This window comes from Falco peregrinus, chromosome 4 (genome assembly GCF_023634155.1).
Source record: "Falco peregrinus isolate bFalPer1 chromosome 4, bFalPer1.pri, whole genome shotgun sequence".
NCBI classification, from domain to species: domain Eukaryota; kingdom Metazoa; phylum Chordata; class Aves; order Falconiformes; family Falconidae; genus Falco; species Falco peregrinus.
In genome coordinates this window covers 121,590,111-121,608,262 of record NC_073724.1, presented here as the reverse complement: position 1 = coordinate 121,608,262, position 18,152 = coordinate 121,590,111, and the positions used below count along the sequence as shown (strand labels likewise).

Below are 18,152 nucleotides of genomic sequence, written 5' to 3'. Positions count from 1 at the left end.
TTGGCTGCTTTCATAAGTGCAGGTGCCTGGCTAAGTGCAGGTGCATGCTGATACCACCCATGGTAGTTGCTTCCATTTTAATGCATAGAGTTGGGGCACACTTTTGAAGTTTCCATGAGCTGACATGCTGCCAGTATCCCCTGGAGATGCTACACAGCTATTCTGAGATTTGCAGGCTCGTAGTGTTCTCTCATCCAGACATGTGTAGGTGTCGTCAACACACAGAATTAAGGCTTTGGTTTAAATCTAAACCATATTTGCCCAGAACTGAAAGAGTTGGGAAGAAATACTGGAGCAATGCGGATGAACAGGTAACTTATTTGTCTTCAGATGTGGCCAAACTGGCCATGTCAGTGGAAGGTGCAGGTAAACCTGCTAATGAGAAAATGTTCTTAACTTTCACTTGGTCTCTTATGTCTTGAATTGTGGCCACTTAAACCTCTTCACTGTTAAACGCCTGCGACCATATAAATGAATGCCATTTATCCTGCTAAGTGGTGTTTTTTAATGATTTGCTTCTAGGAGAGCAATTGGCAATTGCTGCAGCAGCAACAACCCCCCACCCCCCATTTCTGTAATTAAAGCAGAGACCAGTTTATTCCATGCTTCTAAATGTTTCCTGCTACGCTTCCTGTACTTGCCTCTGTCTAGGTTTGAGTTACAGCCAGTTCATTTTCTTAATGTTCTTGATAGGTGCAACACAAAGGGAAGGGAAATTAAATCTAGAATAGACATGTAGCTAAAAGGAGAGGGGCCCTCGGAGGGTGCATTCTCAGTGGCGGAGTCCAAGCAGTGGCTGATGCAGGTTTGACAAGATTCCTGTCAGTTTGATCTCTGCCAAGGGGTCGAAGTAGCAGCTACTGGAGTTGGGGGGAGTGAATTCATGCAAACAGGTAGGGACTTCAGCTCTGCAGAGGCTCTGAAGCTGTGTGCACAGAAATGGACAGGCAGCTCTGCATTAATCTGAGTGCAGAAGTGTTTCTCGGCAGCTTGTAGGGCTAGGCACTTCATTTGTTTTAATGAAGATGTTGCCTTCTGTGGGAGTAGAAAATATTCGCTCATTACTGGCTGTGTCCTCTTCTGCTGGCACAGAAATGGCTGTGAGAAACCCTATTTGTCAGTGATGGATTATTTTGGTTTTTTTATGGCCTGACAGAAGGAAGGCTTAGCAGAGGAATCTGAACTAGATGGGCGATTGAATCATCCAGTGGATATCCGAGGTGGTGGAGGAGATGGAGAGAACAAAACTTATTGTAAGTGCTGCGAGCAAAAGCATGGTGTGCACGTAGTGGTCAATAGATCTTGGTGAGAGTGGCGTGAGCTCAGAACCAGGTAGAGATTTTGATTAGAAATGAAGGTAAGTGAAGAATGCTTGCTTTTGGAAAAGCAACTGAATCTGCAGGTAATGTTTCCTGATGGAGTGCAGTCAGTATTGTGAGAGTAGATGAACAGGCTTCAACTTTCATGTATGACAGAATTAACTGGTGGTGAAACACTGTACTGCATTGTCCTCCCTTTCAAAGGAAGTTCTGACCCCTTCTTGACTTTACTAGGCAGCAGTAGACAGGCCTTTATGTTAGAGGCTTGCTGCCGTATTTGTCTTGTCTATATTGTCTATTTTTTTTTAGTTCCCTTCCCGTGATTTTGGACAGATGCATATGCTGCTGAAGCAGTTTTTTATTGTTGTGTCCTTGGCTCACTCAAAATGGCTGAAAAATCACTTGTGTCTGCATAAAAGCTAGGATGGCTTTGCTTAAACAGCTTCTGCTGCTTATTTGGATAAAGCTGTAGGTGAATCTTTCAGCATAGCAGCTGAACACAGCTGGAGGAGGCTCAAATTAAAATGGCTGGAAAAGGTTTGAGTTCGGAGTATCATCTCAAGGAAATCAAGCTTTTTTTTTTCTTCCTGACCTTGGAATGCCTTACAAAGAGGTTTCAAAGAGGTTTTCACAGGGGTGGGGGTGTGTGCTGTGTCTCTTCCAGCCCCTCACTTCCAGACTGACCCACTGGTTCAGGTTCTTGTAATTTCTTCTCAGCTTTCAAAGTTGCCTCTTAATACTGGTCCTTTACATATTCAAGTCATAATTATGTTCCTATTCTTTCTGTTCCTCCCATTTTTCTTTCCTAGTTGAGTTATCTTGTGCCTTTTTTTGCCGAGCAGTCACTGGAGTGGCTTTTATCCACCATCATACAATTAACTTTGTGATCATAGTTCTTTTCTACTTTTTTATTTTTAGTTGCTCTTAAACCTCAATGTGACTTGGAGAAGGGGATCGGTTTTTTCCTGCAATTGCATAAACAGTAGGCAGATCAAAAGCTTTTGTCCCATAAAATTTGCCTCTTTATTTGGATGCTGTAGTGTAATAGCAGACTTGAAAAAAGCTTTTCCCAGTGAAAGTATCACAATCTTGTAATCTGCTGGTTTGTTGTTAAAAAATTTTCCCTCACTCTCTGTTCAGGAGTGCAAAAGGCTGATAGGTTGCCACTGTTTGTATCTGTAGGCTTGGTGGACTGTTTATGCTGTCACAGCAAGTAATTGAGAGTTAAATACAGTCTTGGCCTTAGGGATTCTACAATTTTGTTTAAAAATACAAGAGGGATTTTTTTTTTGTCTTCTCTGGAAGACAGCTGGGTTTTCCCCCAAATCATTAAACTGCAGGATATATAGTAAATACATAGCAAGAGGAGCCTTGTGCGAATTACTACGTGCCTTCCCTCCAGTAAGCCCTTACAGCTAGAAAAAAATTTCCCTATAGAATTGTGTGAATGATGTTTTAAATGGTTGTTGTAGCCTGTGCAAGATTTGCACAACTAAGAATGAGTCAAAGGCTTGAGAGCTGGCTTTACCTGCCAGGTTTCAGGTTAAATCAGGCGTTGTTCTCAGCGTGTCACAAGTCAGAACTGTGCCCCTTGGAAGGTGGAGGAACCACGTACCTATGGCTGGGGGTCTTTCTGGAGCCTTTACCTTTTGGAAAGTGGAGGAGGAGAAGGACAAGTGTCCTGCATGAGATACTTTTGAAGAGTTTCAGAACAGTTCCATGCTCTCCCCAGTCTGATGCTTCTCAAGTGCTTGCCTAAAACACCTGACTTTTATCTTGTATCTGCACGCTGCTTTCATTTCACTAGGTAAGTCCCCGCTGCCACCATCAGCCATGCAGTGGAAGATGACAGCAACCAGATGTCACGTAGTACTCGCTGGACTTAGTGGGAGCTCTTTTATGCATCTTAATGGGAAATAAATGTGACCTTATGTGTTTGGTAGTAGTATGTCTTTGAGATCCTTAGAGAACCCTGTGGTGCACTTAAAGCTGGTTTTGTAGGTATGACAGCCTGAAGACCCAAAATTACCTTTTGTACATGTTTATACAAGGAATGGCTGAAGTTAGAAACAAGTCTTTTCTGTGTGTCTTGGAGGGTAAATATTGTAGTTAAACAGGAACTTCACTAGTATGTATCCTTAGAGTCCCTATATGAAGGGATTGTTTTTCTGGAAAATACTGCTAGAGGAGAACATTTATTTCAAGATCTTTTACCCCAGCTGGAGCCACAGATATTTCTCCTCTAAAGGATTTTTTCCTCTGAACCAAATTTTTCATATAAGCACATTCTTTTTTTCTGTAGTTGAATCCTGCAATTCTTTTTGGAATACTGTTTTTCTAGGAAAGTTCAGAATAAAACCAAACAAACAAAAAATCAACTACCAAACCCCAGAACTTTTTCTATTGGCTATTTGGAACCAAATACCTATCTTTTAAAGACTTTTTTTTTCTTTTTTTTTATTCTTCCGGATGAATATTAAACCTTGGGTCTGCAGACCCCTCAGGCACCATGGCCTCTTTCCAAGGCATTTGTGAAATGCAGCTGGGAAGGAACAAGTTTATTGTCAGCTGGCTTAAATCCCTACAGAGAGAAGTCTGTGTCTGTTAGGAAGTTTCTTACAGGCCTGCACATTGAAAGGCTAGAAAATGTTGTGCTGGATTAATGCTGCTTAGTTTGTCTGATTAGCACCATTTGAGTTTGAAGTTCTTAATTTGCAGTGCAGGTGGAGCAGAGGCAGCAGAGTGTCGAAGTGTCCATGCTGGTGGCCTCTGTTCTGCCTCAGTCCCCAGGAGGAAAGCTGGCAGAGCTCAGGAGCAGAGTTGTGAAGGAGGAACGGGTAGATACATTTCTTGAATTCTTAACGTAAGGAACTTGTGGCCAAGTGTTCCCTGGACTCTTGCGAGTGTCTGAGGAGACCAGAGTGTGCAGCTTCTAACACGGTGCTGTTCTCAAGTTCTATGTGTTTCTGGTTTCTGTTGCTAAAAAAAACCCAACAACAAAACTGGTTATTTTTTTTTGGTACTGAAAAAACAGGGTTCTGTGCTGCTCTTGTAACATGCACTGGTATACACATTCTACTCTATTTTGGTATCAGCTCTTTTATCCCTGTGTTACTGTGGAGTTGCATCATACAGGCTAACCCATGTGCATTGTGCAGAGAATTGTGTACCTCTGGTTATTTTTGCACCGGTCCCCGGGTACTCTTGACAGCCATCCTTGTCAACTTGGATCAGCAAATGCTGACTGAATTCACTTTGTGGAGAGGTGTGCTTAATGAAAGCACACAGAATGTACTCGGTGCATTTTTTTTTTCCCTACAAGCTGCCTCCTCAGAAGCCAGACTGCATCAACCTTAAATCAGGACTATTTTAAGATCTTGTTCGAGCTTTGTTCTGAAGAAATAGTCACCTGTGGTCTGCCTGAAGAATGAGTTTGAGAGGAGAGCTCTCGTGTGGAAAGAGTAAAGGTCATGTCTTAGTCCTCGCAGAGCTGCCCAGAAGGTGGTAGGTTCTGGGAGTAAGATAGATTCACTGAAGAGAAAGCTATATGCAGCTCTCCCCCCCGCCCCCCCCCCCCCCCCTTTTTTTTTTTTCCTTCTCTCCCAGGCAGGACAAAAGTTGCTGCAGTGTGAAAAGGCAGAATTTTCTTTAGGGTAGGGTAGGTAGTCATGAGAAGAGGGAGCGGGAGGTGGTCTTTGCTTGTTTTGCCAGCTGGTTAATGGTGCTAGGGAAATATAAGGCAAAATGTAAATTAAAGGATAGAGGGAAGGGAAGTCTATAGTAAACCCTAGCATTTTAATAGGTCTCCTGAAACTTTTCTCTTCTGTTGCTTGAAAAGGCTGACTTAGCATTGCTTGTTGTGCTTTCAAGGGCAAAACATATTTAGGAAGATAGTGATTGCTTGTTTCAAGGGCTCCATTTAGCATGTGGTACAGGGAAGTGACAACTGCATTCCCTGAGCTAGATGATAGCATATGCTGCTCTAGCTTGCATCAGAATAGTGTTTAGTGCTCAAAAGAGTAGAAGCCATGAATGTTTCACTCCAGAAATGTGTACTTGGGTGGCCACCCATTTTAACTCCTCACTTCTGCAGCTGTTCTCTGCCTGATGGTACTGCCATCTTAGCATTACTTTCCATAGCTATAGAAGGTCTTGTGTGTCCTATACCATGATACTGTGAAGGAGGAATTTCTTCTGTGAGATGGATTTAATCTATGTTATCTTCTCGAGTACTGCATTCAGCACTGGGGCACCCAACACAGACCTGTTGGAGCGGGCCCGTCGGAGGCCACGGAGCTGGTCAGAGGGCGGGAGCCCCTCTGCTGTGGGGACAGGCTGGGAGAGCTGGGGCTGTGCAGCCTGGGGAGGAGAAGGCTGCGGGGAGACCTTAGAGCAGCTGCCAGTGCCTGGAGGGGCCGACAGGAAAGCTGGGGAGGGGCTTTGGGCAAGGGCAGGGAGTGGTGGGACAGGGGGGAATGGCTTGAAGCTGAGAGAGGGGAGATTTAGGTTGGACATGAGGAAGAAACCCTTCCCCGTGAGGGCGGCGAGGCGCTGGCCCAGGCTGCCCAGAGCAGCTGTGGGTGCCCCATCCCTGGCAGGGCTCAAGGCCAGGCTGGACGGGGCTGGGAGCAGCCTGGGCTGGGGGGAGGGGGCCCTGTGGCAGGGGAACTGGAACAAGATGATCTTCAAGGTCTCACCTAAACCATTCTATGTTGATTCTCTCTCATGACTGCAGTCTGTTATGTGGGGTTTTACCTAGTTTTCTCTAACCTGCTGGTGCTGGTTGCGTCTTGTAATACAGTTTATTGGATTTATCTGACTTCAGCTTATTAAATCGTGCAAGTAATACTTAACATGGGGTGGAGGGAGACTACATAGGCGCAGAGGACAAAGACAGAGGTTGTACTCTGCATACTTGGATGGGAAATGGGAAGATAAACATTTGAAGTCCCATAGTGGTGTCAGTTAAAGGCTGCATGCTTAGTAGCAGTTACCAAGATTTCTTTTGTCAGGCTTCCTGTTTACACAGATAGCTCCTGGCAGGAAGAATGGTGGTATCCATATTTGCCAAGCTTGCACCTGGGCTGAAGACGTTGTCTACCTGAACTACTAGTGCTGTAAATCCTTATTAGGAGGGGATCCGGTTGTGCCTTGGCATTGTGGAAACGTGGTGTCAGGTAATTGTGGGTCTGAGGAACCCAAATGAACTTAGGAAGAAAAGCCGGGAATAGATAATGTTCAAGCACAATGACAGATGTAGAGGTAACGGATGTCCTAAAGCTGTATTTCTTAGTGGCTGCAGAGAGAAGGGTTTAATTAGGAAGGCAGCATCTGTAGGAAAAGATGGTGAACCAAACTTCAGATAATCAAATATTACAGGGAAATACTCGGGTCAAAGAAGCACATTCAGCTGCTTTTGTTTGCAGAAATATGACTTCTTCCCCATGCTTTCTCCAAAGGCAATAGAATAGGGAGAGACAGATGGGCTATTTCTTGAAAATTCAGATTATTCCTATCATGGCAGTGAATCTGGCTCTTACTTCAAAGAGAAGATAGTGGAGACAGCACAGATCTTTTTTCATCCAAGGTTAAGGGTTAGCCACGGTTGTATATAGAGACATCTGCGTGGCAGAGGATGGAGACACGTTCACACTAACAGCGACCAATATGGTCTTGAGGTGTGGGGAACAGGCCAGCTTTGGATAACCTGGAAGGAGATTGCAGGTGATCTCTAAATAAAAGACTTGCAAAACCCAAAGAAACTTTTGGATAATTGAAACAATTGAAAACCTAGTGATTTAGGGAAAGGAAGTGCTTCTGTTTGGCTTTTATGTATAAAGTTATATATATAATGTATGAGGGGATGTTGCAGTATAAAAAGTGAAGTGCAATGCACTAAATTCTTGCAGCTGTTCAGGCAGAAATTACATTAGAATGCCTTCAGTGACATTTTACAGAAATTAATAATCCAGTTCGTTATCTTAAAAGATAATACTTTGCAAGTCTGTATTGTGCCTTTTCATTACAGGCTTCATTGAGATTCTTGTTTGCTTTAAGTGTCCAGAATCTCGGATTTCTGTAATACAGGTATTTTGAGTAGGGAAGAAGAGAATATTTTTTTTTCTTACAGGGAGCTGAAACCTCTCTCAGAAGGGTGTAGAAGGCTGTATAGATGTTTGAAGTGGAGGAGCTTCCCGTTACAAAGAAGTGGGACTCTTATCTACTCAGATCATCTTTAATAAAATGGTTGCCACCGATTACAATCGGAATGGAACCTTGGGTGACTAGCTTGGATGTCATCTGGTATCGGGCATTTGCTTTATTGTGAGTAAATTTTACCCCTACTTATCTGCATTTTAATAGGGGAAGAGAATTACTGTGCTTTATGTAGGTGTTAGGAGGGTGATGTTTCCCATCAAACTTAGGTGATTTTACTGATTTAAAGCAAGAATTCCTTAAACTATGAGCATCCTTCCAATAAACTTTCTCAGATCTCCTTCCTCCATGGAGATGTGTTGTCCTTAAAGGTGCAAAATTCAAACACTTTTTTTATAGTCCTAGCACTCCCTCTACAATCCTGGAAAGAATGTTTTAGAAAAAAAAAAAAGGTATAAGCTTAGTTAGTGTCTGTATTTGTGAGGCCCTGCGTAACCAGGGAGTCTTTCAGAGTAAGTGAATGAGAATCCCATGCTGAGTGATCTGTTGTTAGCTTACAAGGCCTCTTGGTTTGGTTTAGTTTGTCTGGTTAGCACCTTTCCCGAAGGGTTGCTTGGTTTTACTGATGTGGTTCTTGTAGTTATCACTTCCACATTAACATGTCAGAATTTTGGGGGTTCAAAGCTGCGAAGGAGTTAGTGAGGGATTTTTCATGGTTTAGAACCATGTGGGTGATTCAGCTAAATGTAAAGGTAGGCAATGGTTCACTTGTCCTTCCGTAACCTGTATATGATCTATATGTATGAGAATTAGCTAATGAAGACTGCTTTTCTCCCTGTTTCTCAGTAGTTCCAGGAGAGGAATCCACTTCTGCTGTCTTGGGAGAAGTCTGAGGCTTGCCATGGGTCACACATCTTCTGAAACAGGCCAATCCTATGTTTCTCTTTTTTGCCCTGAGATGAATGGAACCGTTCCAAATGGAAGCTGAATTATTCAGATTCCTCTCTTCAGTGTTGTCTGAGCATGGAATACCAATTAAAATGTTAATTTAGCATTATCACAAGACCCACTTTGATATTATGGAGGTGTCTAGAAGTTCGAACTGCCTTGCTTAGACTGAGCTCTTCCAGGTTTTTATTCATAGCATTCAATTTCCTAACATATTTGCTATGTCTGAATAGAACCTGTCTCAGTTTTGTAGTTGAAAACACCTCTGATGAGTTAATTAACCACTGTTGAGATGTTTTTGAATGGAAGCATTTTATGTGTTGTCCTGTTTGTAGTATTTAATGAATACTTTCTGTGGGACTCTCCCTAGACAGGTTAGTCAAAACCTTTGAGTCTTGTGATTCAATTGCTATGTTACTGCTGGAGCCCATTTGCCTGCATAGTTCCTGAGAGGACAAATTTTTTTCTTAAAGGTTAAACTGCTTAGTCTAGAAACTTCTTTACAGTGCCTTAAGAATTTTGATAAAAATAACTGTCAGATATTGTCCTATTTTTCCCCCAATTTTTTTCATGAAATTTGTATACTCCAGGAGCAATCCTGAAGGCTGTACTGTTCTGTGTTGCTAGTGTCTAATAAATGAACTTTTCCTTCTTTAAGACTATGTATAGAGTACTCTTTATGGGCTGCTCTAGAACGAGGGCTGAGGTGTCTCCTTGTTTCAGTAGCCTTGTCTGTCATCAGCGCTTTGTGTCCTATCTAGTTAAGCTTTCAAGTGGGAAGCATAACAGCTCAAACTAGAGGAAAAAACAAGAATCTGAAGGTTAAACCTCAAGTGACAGGAATTGGCATGTTCCGGGATGTCTGTGCTGGGAAGATGGGACAGATGTGCTAGCTCCTCAACTGGACTCAAATAGTTTGCCTTTAATAGGCAACATTATAAATAATTTTGGGATATTTTCATCTGGTTTAGGGTGTCTAATTTGAAATTTTCCTCCTTTTTTCTCCCTAAACTTCATTGGAAAATTTTAATACAGCCACCAGTGTAGAGTTCAATGTCACACTTTCTTAGATGGAAAACTGGAGATTTTACAAACACTCAGGTTATTAAAATAATGCTTATACAGTGTTGAGGCATGAGGTGGGCACGGTAGGCTTAAATCAGCTGATTTTGATGCAGTCATGCTGTGATAATAAAACATGCAGAGGGAATTCAGTTTTATTGCGGTGTACCTGCAATGACTTCACATTTTTGTAGAATCTTTTTACATGTTGAACTAGCAGAACTCCTTGCATGTAACCTGTTCAGTCAAGCGCTTGATTTACCATCTCTGTTTGGGGCTGCTCCTAAAAGACAGAAGATGCTGTCTTGTTTCAGTAGTTCTGAGAACTAAAGTTAAGGTAAAGCAATGACTATTGAACTTCTTCCCAATTTCTCTGTTCAGTTTTGGCTTTTTGTAAGGATTTTTTGGGGGTCAATTTCTTGGAAAAAATATGATGAACATTATATTAAATTTGTTAATAGACTGAATTAAAACTTCATGTGTAGTTATGCAACACAGTTACTTGAAGCAGCTGAACACATCCTCATCAAGGCTTTCGACAACTTGTGTCAGTTCAGTAGCATTCATTGACTTTCACTGTCAATGAAAGTAGGTTGAAGAAATCTCTTAGGGGCAGTCATGATGGTGTGCCTTCATGACTGCAAAAAATCCGAGTACTAATATGCTTTTACAATTGAAAAAAGAGCCTTTTCCCCTTGTAGCTCTTGAGACTTGTCAATCTGGTTTTTTTCTCCTGTTGATATCTGTCTGTATTTTCTGGTTTCTGGAGCGGATGTGATTCCTTTTGTATCTGAATGCAGCTTTTCATGTACATCAATGAAATCCAAACAGTATTTATGGTGATTATACTGTTGTTCTTAGATAACATTCCCAAAAGTACCAACATCTAGAGAATATTGGACCATATTTATCCATATTTAGGCCAAGGCAGATCTTTCTGGTGTGTACATCTTCTGAAGGAATAGAAATATATTCACATCTTAGTCTTTGACAGTCTCAGTGCAGGAGCGAATCGCACAGGTGATTTTTGATCAAGACTTCTTTTAGGGAAGAAGCATCAAACACTTTATTGCAGTTCAGTTTTGTAACCAATTTTAAATTGTAATTAAACATTAATGCAGAATGACTTCATTCTATTCTTAGGCTGTTTACTATTAAGCTGCTGTTCATTTTTCTGAATGTTATGCCTTAAATTAAAAGATGCAAGACCACTGGAATTTGAATGCTGTGAAGGTTAGAGTGAAAAGTAACCCATGACTGTACAGACCCCCTGGGACTGTAGCAAAGAAGAAAAGGAAGATAATGGGAGGTTTTTCAGGAAGGAGCCTAACTAGCAGCTGAACTTGTTGGTTTCAGGTAGGAAATCATTAGACATAGTAACATCTCTTCACTGATGTAATTTCTAGTGTATGTATTACGATTATCATTAATACTGAAATCTCAGGAGATGATGAATGATGCAAAGAAAAATTCAGGATTTCTGAAAGTATTTAACTATTATTATTGTGTTATGTTCCTCATATATTAAGATGTATCGTTCAATGGTGGCAGAGAAATGGACATTATACTTTGTGGTGCCTCGCCACAGAGATAATGAAACAGATAACTCTGCAGGGAAATGTCAGCAGCGCAATATAATTCTGAAGAATCCAGAAGAGTATTCTCATATTAGATGATACATTAGTCTATCATTTTTAATTTATCCTATTTTAACGAAAGTTATTTTTGGAAAACATTGTTATGTTTGAGGATTTATTCACAGATTCCTGTGTAAAATGTCCATGAATATGGTTAGTTCTGGAAACAAGTACAGTGTTAAAGGTATTTAAATCGGAAATTCATTATTATCTTTTGAATGTCTACCTTGTTGTTTTCAAAATGTTTCTGTGGTGATTAGTTTTCATTCAAATTGAGAACTCAGTGGTAGCAAAATCTGGAAATCTAGTTGAAGGGGTGTCTTCTCTTGCTACTCTCTCACTTTCTCTTCACTGAATATGAGCATATGTTTCATTAAAAACATGGGTTGTACTTTTTGCTCATACTCACCTAAAGCTTACTGATGTTTGGAGAGGTGAAGTCCTGAATATTTATTTTTACTCTTAAGATGCTCATTCCAAAAGCAATTGTAATTGCAAGAGAGGGAAACAATTGTGTTGATTCTGACTTCATGTCAGTATAAAATATTTGGAGCAGTCGTCTGAATTTGGAAGTGTCATTTTTATAATAACTCTTTTGCTTGAATCTTGTTGTCCAGGTGATGGAGGAGCTCAGTGCAGGGCAACAGAGCTACTCATTGAAGAGCACATCCATGCTTCTCATGTAATGTCTGTCCAGAGTGGCTTAATTACTTTTGATCTGTGTATGTAGCATTTTACATCTTCCAAGTGTTTTACAAGCAGATAATTAGGTATTTAAAAATAAAATACTGAGCTGTAAAGATTGGATCTTATGAATGATTAATTACTGAAGGTCTCCTTGTGGATTTTTGCTCAGTGCTGCACTTGTTTTTAATGGGGTATCTGAACGATATAGCCTATATGTAGTATCTGCATCAAAAAGTAAATTAATCCCCATAGGCTTTAACTGCCATCATATGTAAAGTGAATATTAAGCTATCCTTGCATGACAGTAGTAAAACTTAAATACTGGTCTTTTAAACTTGATAGGTTCAAATTTTTGTGTAAGAAGGAAATGGACCCTTAAAGCAGTTGCAATAATAAAAACAACCCCAACCAAACCACCACCCAGTTAATAAACAAGCCTGCAGTTAAAATTAAAGGCAGAGTAAATATTTAATGGGTCAAACTTTCAGCCTTTTGCCTTTATTCTATGAATCTAGCTTCAAAACAATAGATTAGGCTAGAAGTGACTTGGTATTTGTATATATTACATGTCTCAGTAATACATTTGTTGTTTCACCAAAATGCTTAGCAGCATAACTTTACAACAGCTCTCTTGGAAACAACCTGACCTACCCAAGTTCTAAGGCTGTTTAGCAAAGTTGAAGTTGCCTTAGCATTTGCAATGTGTACTAGTGTGTTTATGCTGTGAAAAATACGCATAAATGGGAATTGAAATTCTGTCTGAAATTTTGTGTAACATTAATGCATAAAAGTAGAAGTACATTGTCTATGATATTCTATTAACAACCATATTTTTTTTTCTTCCTTTGCTTGTACTCCAAGCACCTCATGAAGCATTGGTATAATTGCATTTCTGCCTGGACTGGAGACATTGTGAGGATGAGGTGTCTCTAAAAGAGTTTAATTTGTCTGAATGTGCTCGCAGCAAAGCTGTGTGTTTCATCATTGAATAGCTTGGAACCAAGTAGAGTTATTCTGAAATTTCCACCCCAACGCCACAATCCAAAATTGGTACTTTGTCCCAAAATTGGTTAAATAGTCCCTTAATAATACAGAGTGTTGTGGGGACTTGGAGTAACAACTAAACAGGATGTTTTAGTAAAAAGCAGATACTAAATAGCATCTATTGTGACTCTTTGAACTCCTGTTTACTGTCCAGCTTGGAGGCCACCTGAATCGCAGCTCAGAGGAGATAGCTCTCTGGTACCAGCAGTCTGCCATATTTTTCCAAGGCTGTCACTTTAGAGCCTGAATTAATGTTTAGTTACTGATTTGCTGAGAATATAAAATGAATTTAATCTTTCTCCAGTGGGACTTACTAGAATCCTTTTCCACATGCTTACCTCTGTGCCATTTTGTCTTTAATGAAATTATGCAAGATTTATTAATGTTTTGATTTTAAACTGAATCTTGTAAATGCTCATACTCTGGCTTAGGGACTGGCAGCCATTCCCAGCTAAATTGCAACAGGAATGAAGCAGACTTCGCTGCTAAAGATCAAGTACTGTTCTTCCTCCTTCCCCTTGCTCATTATTCTCCAACTCCTTTGCCTCCCAAATTTGGTTTTAAATGGTTTTTTTTCACCGAAGTGTACATATAAATGTAACTTAGCTTAATATTGAAGGTGGTTGTACAGTCTGAAGTGAATTACTGCTCTGTGTTGGGTGAAATCCAGTGTTTAAAAGCAGTGAGGAGTCCAGAAGACATGACTTTGCAAGAACTACTGCTGCTGTTCCATCACCTTTTTAAAAAAAAAATCACTCTTGAGATGCAGGAGGAGCTTCCCGATAACATTTCCTGCATGGGATGTCTTCTGCTTTCCAATCTGTGCTTACCTCCTCCTTGCTGGCTTAGTTGCTGATTAGGTCCACCCGAAACTCTCTTCCTTACATTGACCTGCAGATGAGAGCGCCTTCTTTCACTGCTGTGCCTTGCCGCTAAGTTTTAAATAGAGGCTGTGATCCGTGGTCTTCTGTACTACTGAATCTTTCTTCTTCTTTAGCTTCATGGTCATCCAGACTTGACCAGAAGATCCTTTGGACATGTTTACAGTATTTCCAAGTGCTTTTAGTTTTGTAGAGGTGCTGCTTTGTGTTATTGATATTTATGCTGAGGCTCAAAGAGCCTTACTTCTGAGGCATTTAGTGAGCGGTTAAAATAATCAAGTCCTTTGGAGAATATTTTAAGCCTAATTGGAAACTTGTTTTAAAAGCTTTAACAATGTAAGATAAGGAAAGCTAAATCTTCAGCCTGTGATGAAAAATATCCTCATGAGACTGTAAATGTTGGTTGTTTTTTTATTAAGAGACTGCGCAGCAGTCTTTGAAATATAGAGGTGACCTGTGAGTACCTTTAGTTAATTAACCAAGCTTAATACCTTCCCCCCTCATTTTCCTGGATATCCCACATAGCAAATGTGAGTGTATTGTTCATGCTTCCTGTTTTCTGTTTGGTTTTAATCTCATCTGCGTGGCAACTGTGGGCAAGAATAGTTATACCCTTCAGGATGTTTCTTTGAAAATACTTAAAATAAGTGTCATCAAGAGGTGACAATTTCCCTTTTAGAAATATGTAAAGGTTTAATAGTCTCATACTTGAGACTCCTCCTACACATGCTCTTGAAATATGAGGGCTTTTTTAACAAGAATTTTGGTGACTGTGTGAAAGGCAGTCCTGTATCTTCCTGCTGCTTCTAACGTAATGAACCAGTGCTTAAAGTCAGGAGTAGAAACCTATTTCCAGAATCCATTCTGGAGAGTCATAGCATTAAAAAAAGAGTACTGTAACAAAACTAATGCAGGCTCTTATGAAAGTGAAAGGAATTGTTTGTTTCCAGTTGAGCAGATTTCACTCAGTTGCTTTAGCATAATTTTACTTGTACGCGCTCTCACCCGTGGCCTCAAAAGGATCAAGATATGTGCCCAAGTGCTGTGGCCAGAGTTGCTTGATGGGATATATGAATCCTCATCATGTGTCTTGGATTCTTCTTGATTTTGTGACACTGATACTTGTGGCCTGTAGTTGTTTTCCTTTTAGGAGCTAAGACTGTTTGGGACCTTTTCCTCCAGGTATTTTGTTTCATTCCTCCTATGGTTTGGGCAAAATTCCTGAGTCTCCTTGTTCTTTTGTTTTCCTTATCTGGGGACTTTACTAGGCTCCAGTTCTTGATCTTCTTGTTACCTTATCTTAGGTTTATTCTTCCTCTTCTTGCTCTGTGGTCATTTGAATGAAACCACATTTACCATGCTATGTAGCAATTAGTGTCTGCAATTCTGTTAATCCTTCTTCTGTTGTTTCCTGTTATTGCACATGCTTACCTGCATATTTCCTTTTACCCTCTTAGTATCTTAGTTACAGGTCTTCACAAGTTTTATAACTCTCTTCCCCCAAGGAAAACCTCCTAGATTGGTCTGCTATAGACAGTAGAAGACAGTTTCTGGCTTCTACACCAGCTTAAAGGGTGTCTGTCATTCAGAAATGGGCAGGATTCTACTTCTTCAAATTCAGTTGCTTTCAGCCCTATTTAAGCAGAATATTTGGCTCTACTGTACAAAATGATGGGAGATTCAGAACTCTGAAAGTAAGATGACAGATGTTCTCACTAACAGAAAACTGGAAGTCTTCCTTGTAAAGTGGTGTTGTGTAACTTCCCAGATGCTTGGTGTTACACCAGATGAGGAAAACTGAAATTGCCTGAAGGTCGTCCTCTTGTGACATTAACTTTGGTTCTGTTGTTTTTAGAAATCTTTTAAACTGTAAAAATAGCACTGGTTATGTTATGTGATTCACTTGGAACTCTTCTGCAGAAAACTAACTAGTGGCTTAATCTTCAGAACATGAGGCCTGTATTTTAAAATGAATTTTTATAGCCATGCTTAAGAGGTAACATTTACATGCTTTTTATTTTACTCTTGACAGAGTAATCTAACTGTCATATTTTGCTTTCTGTAATTTTAATAGACTTGTTCCTTCCTGTTCAGTAGTGAGGGGCTGACTCTTGTTTATTTATTCTTTTCTACAGGTTAGTGAGTGTGGTGGAAACCCCCCAGCTTTAATATGAAAACTCTGCAGTGTGCCACTTAATGGTTTAAAACCTCACAGCTGAAAAGTCTGTAAACTGAGTGGTTATGAGATGGAACTAGAGGACTGACCCATATTCAGTGTTTCATTTCTTCATTGCCGTGACTGAGCAAATAGAACGAGATTTTTTTGCTTTGTTCTTTCATGTATTTCCTATTTCAGAAAGAAAAGTAAAGCTAATTAGTGACAAAACCCGCAAGAGTTAATGAATTTATTTATCGCCATGTATTTTTGTCACTGTCACAAGGTTTGATGTGTATCCCAAGGGAAATCTTGCCCATGCATTGATAATCAGTCATATTGTTCTACGTTTATCAACTATGCCAGTGCTTATTAGGATTTACTTAGTGGAAAAAAGTACTGACTTTTAAGTCATTAAAGTTGTGACTGGTCTCTGCAGATTTATTTTTTTTTGACTTCTGTGAACCTTTCATATACCAAAATACAAAGAGGAGCCTTGTGCAGCTTTACATGTCTAGGCTGCGCCTTCTACTCGGGCCTGCTACAAGCCATTAATGAGCAGTCTCAGTACGTGGCTTAGTTTATTACTGAATAAATAAAGATACCAAACTCCAGGTAAAACTAACATGCATCTCCCTCAAGAAAAAAGTGTAGTACTGAATAAAAGAGGATTCTAACATGTCTAAAGAAAGCAAACAGGCTAATGTTGACTTAAAGATTGATAGTAGAAGGTACCTTTTTCTGCCTCTTTTCTTGTTAGCTACTGCCAAACTTTAAATACAAGTGACAATCCTTTGTTTCTCTCGCTGGTCTTAAAATGCCTAAAGACAGCATAAAACACATCTGTATGGTGCTAAACACTTAGATTGATGGCACAGCAGGCTTTTATCCAGTCATCCTTCAATATCTAGCCATGGTCTGTAAAAGTTACTTTGTTTTTCATAGTGTGGCATTTGGATATTGGTGGGGTGGCTATGTGAAAGGTAGGATCCTTTGGGAGAACTGTTACTCTGCTCGTTAGAGGCAATTTCTTGTTCCTTTTCTGTCCCTTGGGAATGTCTATGTGAGGCTTAACATGCACTCTGAAGTAATGCTGAGCCTGTCACATAATTGTATTGGGTAGCACATGTAGCCTTTCAGGAGCTGTGGCATCATGGATGCTGAGGCTAGCTGAAGCAAGATTTGGGGTGTGCTACTTAAAAGCTGCCAGAACAGCCTCACCATGCTATTCACTAATAGGAGTTGTGCAAAAGGACCCTGGAGCCAGAAGGACCAGTGTTTCGTGTCCAGGAGAGCTAGGCAGGTGGTTCTCTGACCTGTATAAGGAGGCTGTTCATTTTTCATACAGTACAGTCATGCTTTTAATATTTTGGGCTTTGCCTTGTGACACCGGGCGTTCTCTTGAGTGTTTCCTGAGTGTTGGCTGAGAATTGCCTGTCCCCTGCCTGTTGCAGAGATGGTCTGAACGAGCGATTTGCAGGCTCTGTGTCCCAGCACTGCAGTCTGAAGTCAAGAGAGAGGCTCTGGAGCCAGTTGCAAGGACAGTATTGTTCACACTTCCCCAGGCCCACACTTCCCCAAAAGTCTTCTAGAGGTATTAGTAGATGATCTTGATCAACAGAGCCCAAAGACATAAAATCCTTGAACATTTGCTTTGTTAAAAGGGTGGTATGAAAATTTGAGCAACCTGGAGATGCTAAGCTGTTAAAATAATGCAGTGAGCCAGCTCGGGGGTCAAAGTGGAAGGAGGAATCTTTTAGTGACCTGTGACTGTAAGAGCTCTCCCAAAGGAACAAGGGACTTTTCCGCTTATTGATGTCTGCTTGCATTTATTTCAGTGGCAGAAATGACACTGTTCATAGTTACTCTTGAGCATTTTTTCTCAGTGCTAAGAGCATGTTCCCTTGGGGAAGGGAAGTCTTACTTGAGGTTTTTAGAACGAAAAGCAATAAAGTTGGTACTAACCAATGTCTAGTGGAAGGTGTCCCTGCTTGTGGTAGGGAGGGCGGACAAGGTGATCTTTAAAGATTCTTTCCAACCCAAGCCATTCTGTAAGAACTGTTGCCAAATTTTCATAGAAAACTGAAATAGTGTACAACAGGAATGAGACTGGGAAAATGTATAGTACAAGATTAGGAATAAAATGAAAACTTTTTCATTTAAGGAAAAACAGCAGTCTTTTAATAGCTTTCACTAACTAGCTATGCATTCCCTGTTAGAGACTAAGATATATTCAGCTAGGTTTAATCCCAAGTGTGTGTCT

The 18,152-nt window shown here is 40.4% G+C and overlaps 1 protein-coding gene and 1 long non-coding RNA gene across 3 annotated transcripts in view; both read left to right on the top strand.

Moving 5' to 3' along the window:
* The window catches only part of RAB6A (RAB6A, member RAS oncogene family), a 66,751-nt gene that overhangs the window by 6,757 nt on the left and 41,842 nt on the right, over positions 1-18,152 (top strand). The window lies entirely within an intron of this gene.
* Positions 7,963-16,293, top strand: LOC129784289 (uncharacterized). The gene is made up of 3 exons (XR_008746811.1): positions 7,963-10,841; positions 11,740-11,844; positions 15,870-16,293. It is a non-coding gene; the product is annotated as an uncharacterized LOC129784289 (long non-coding RNA).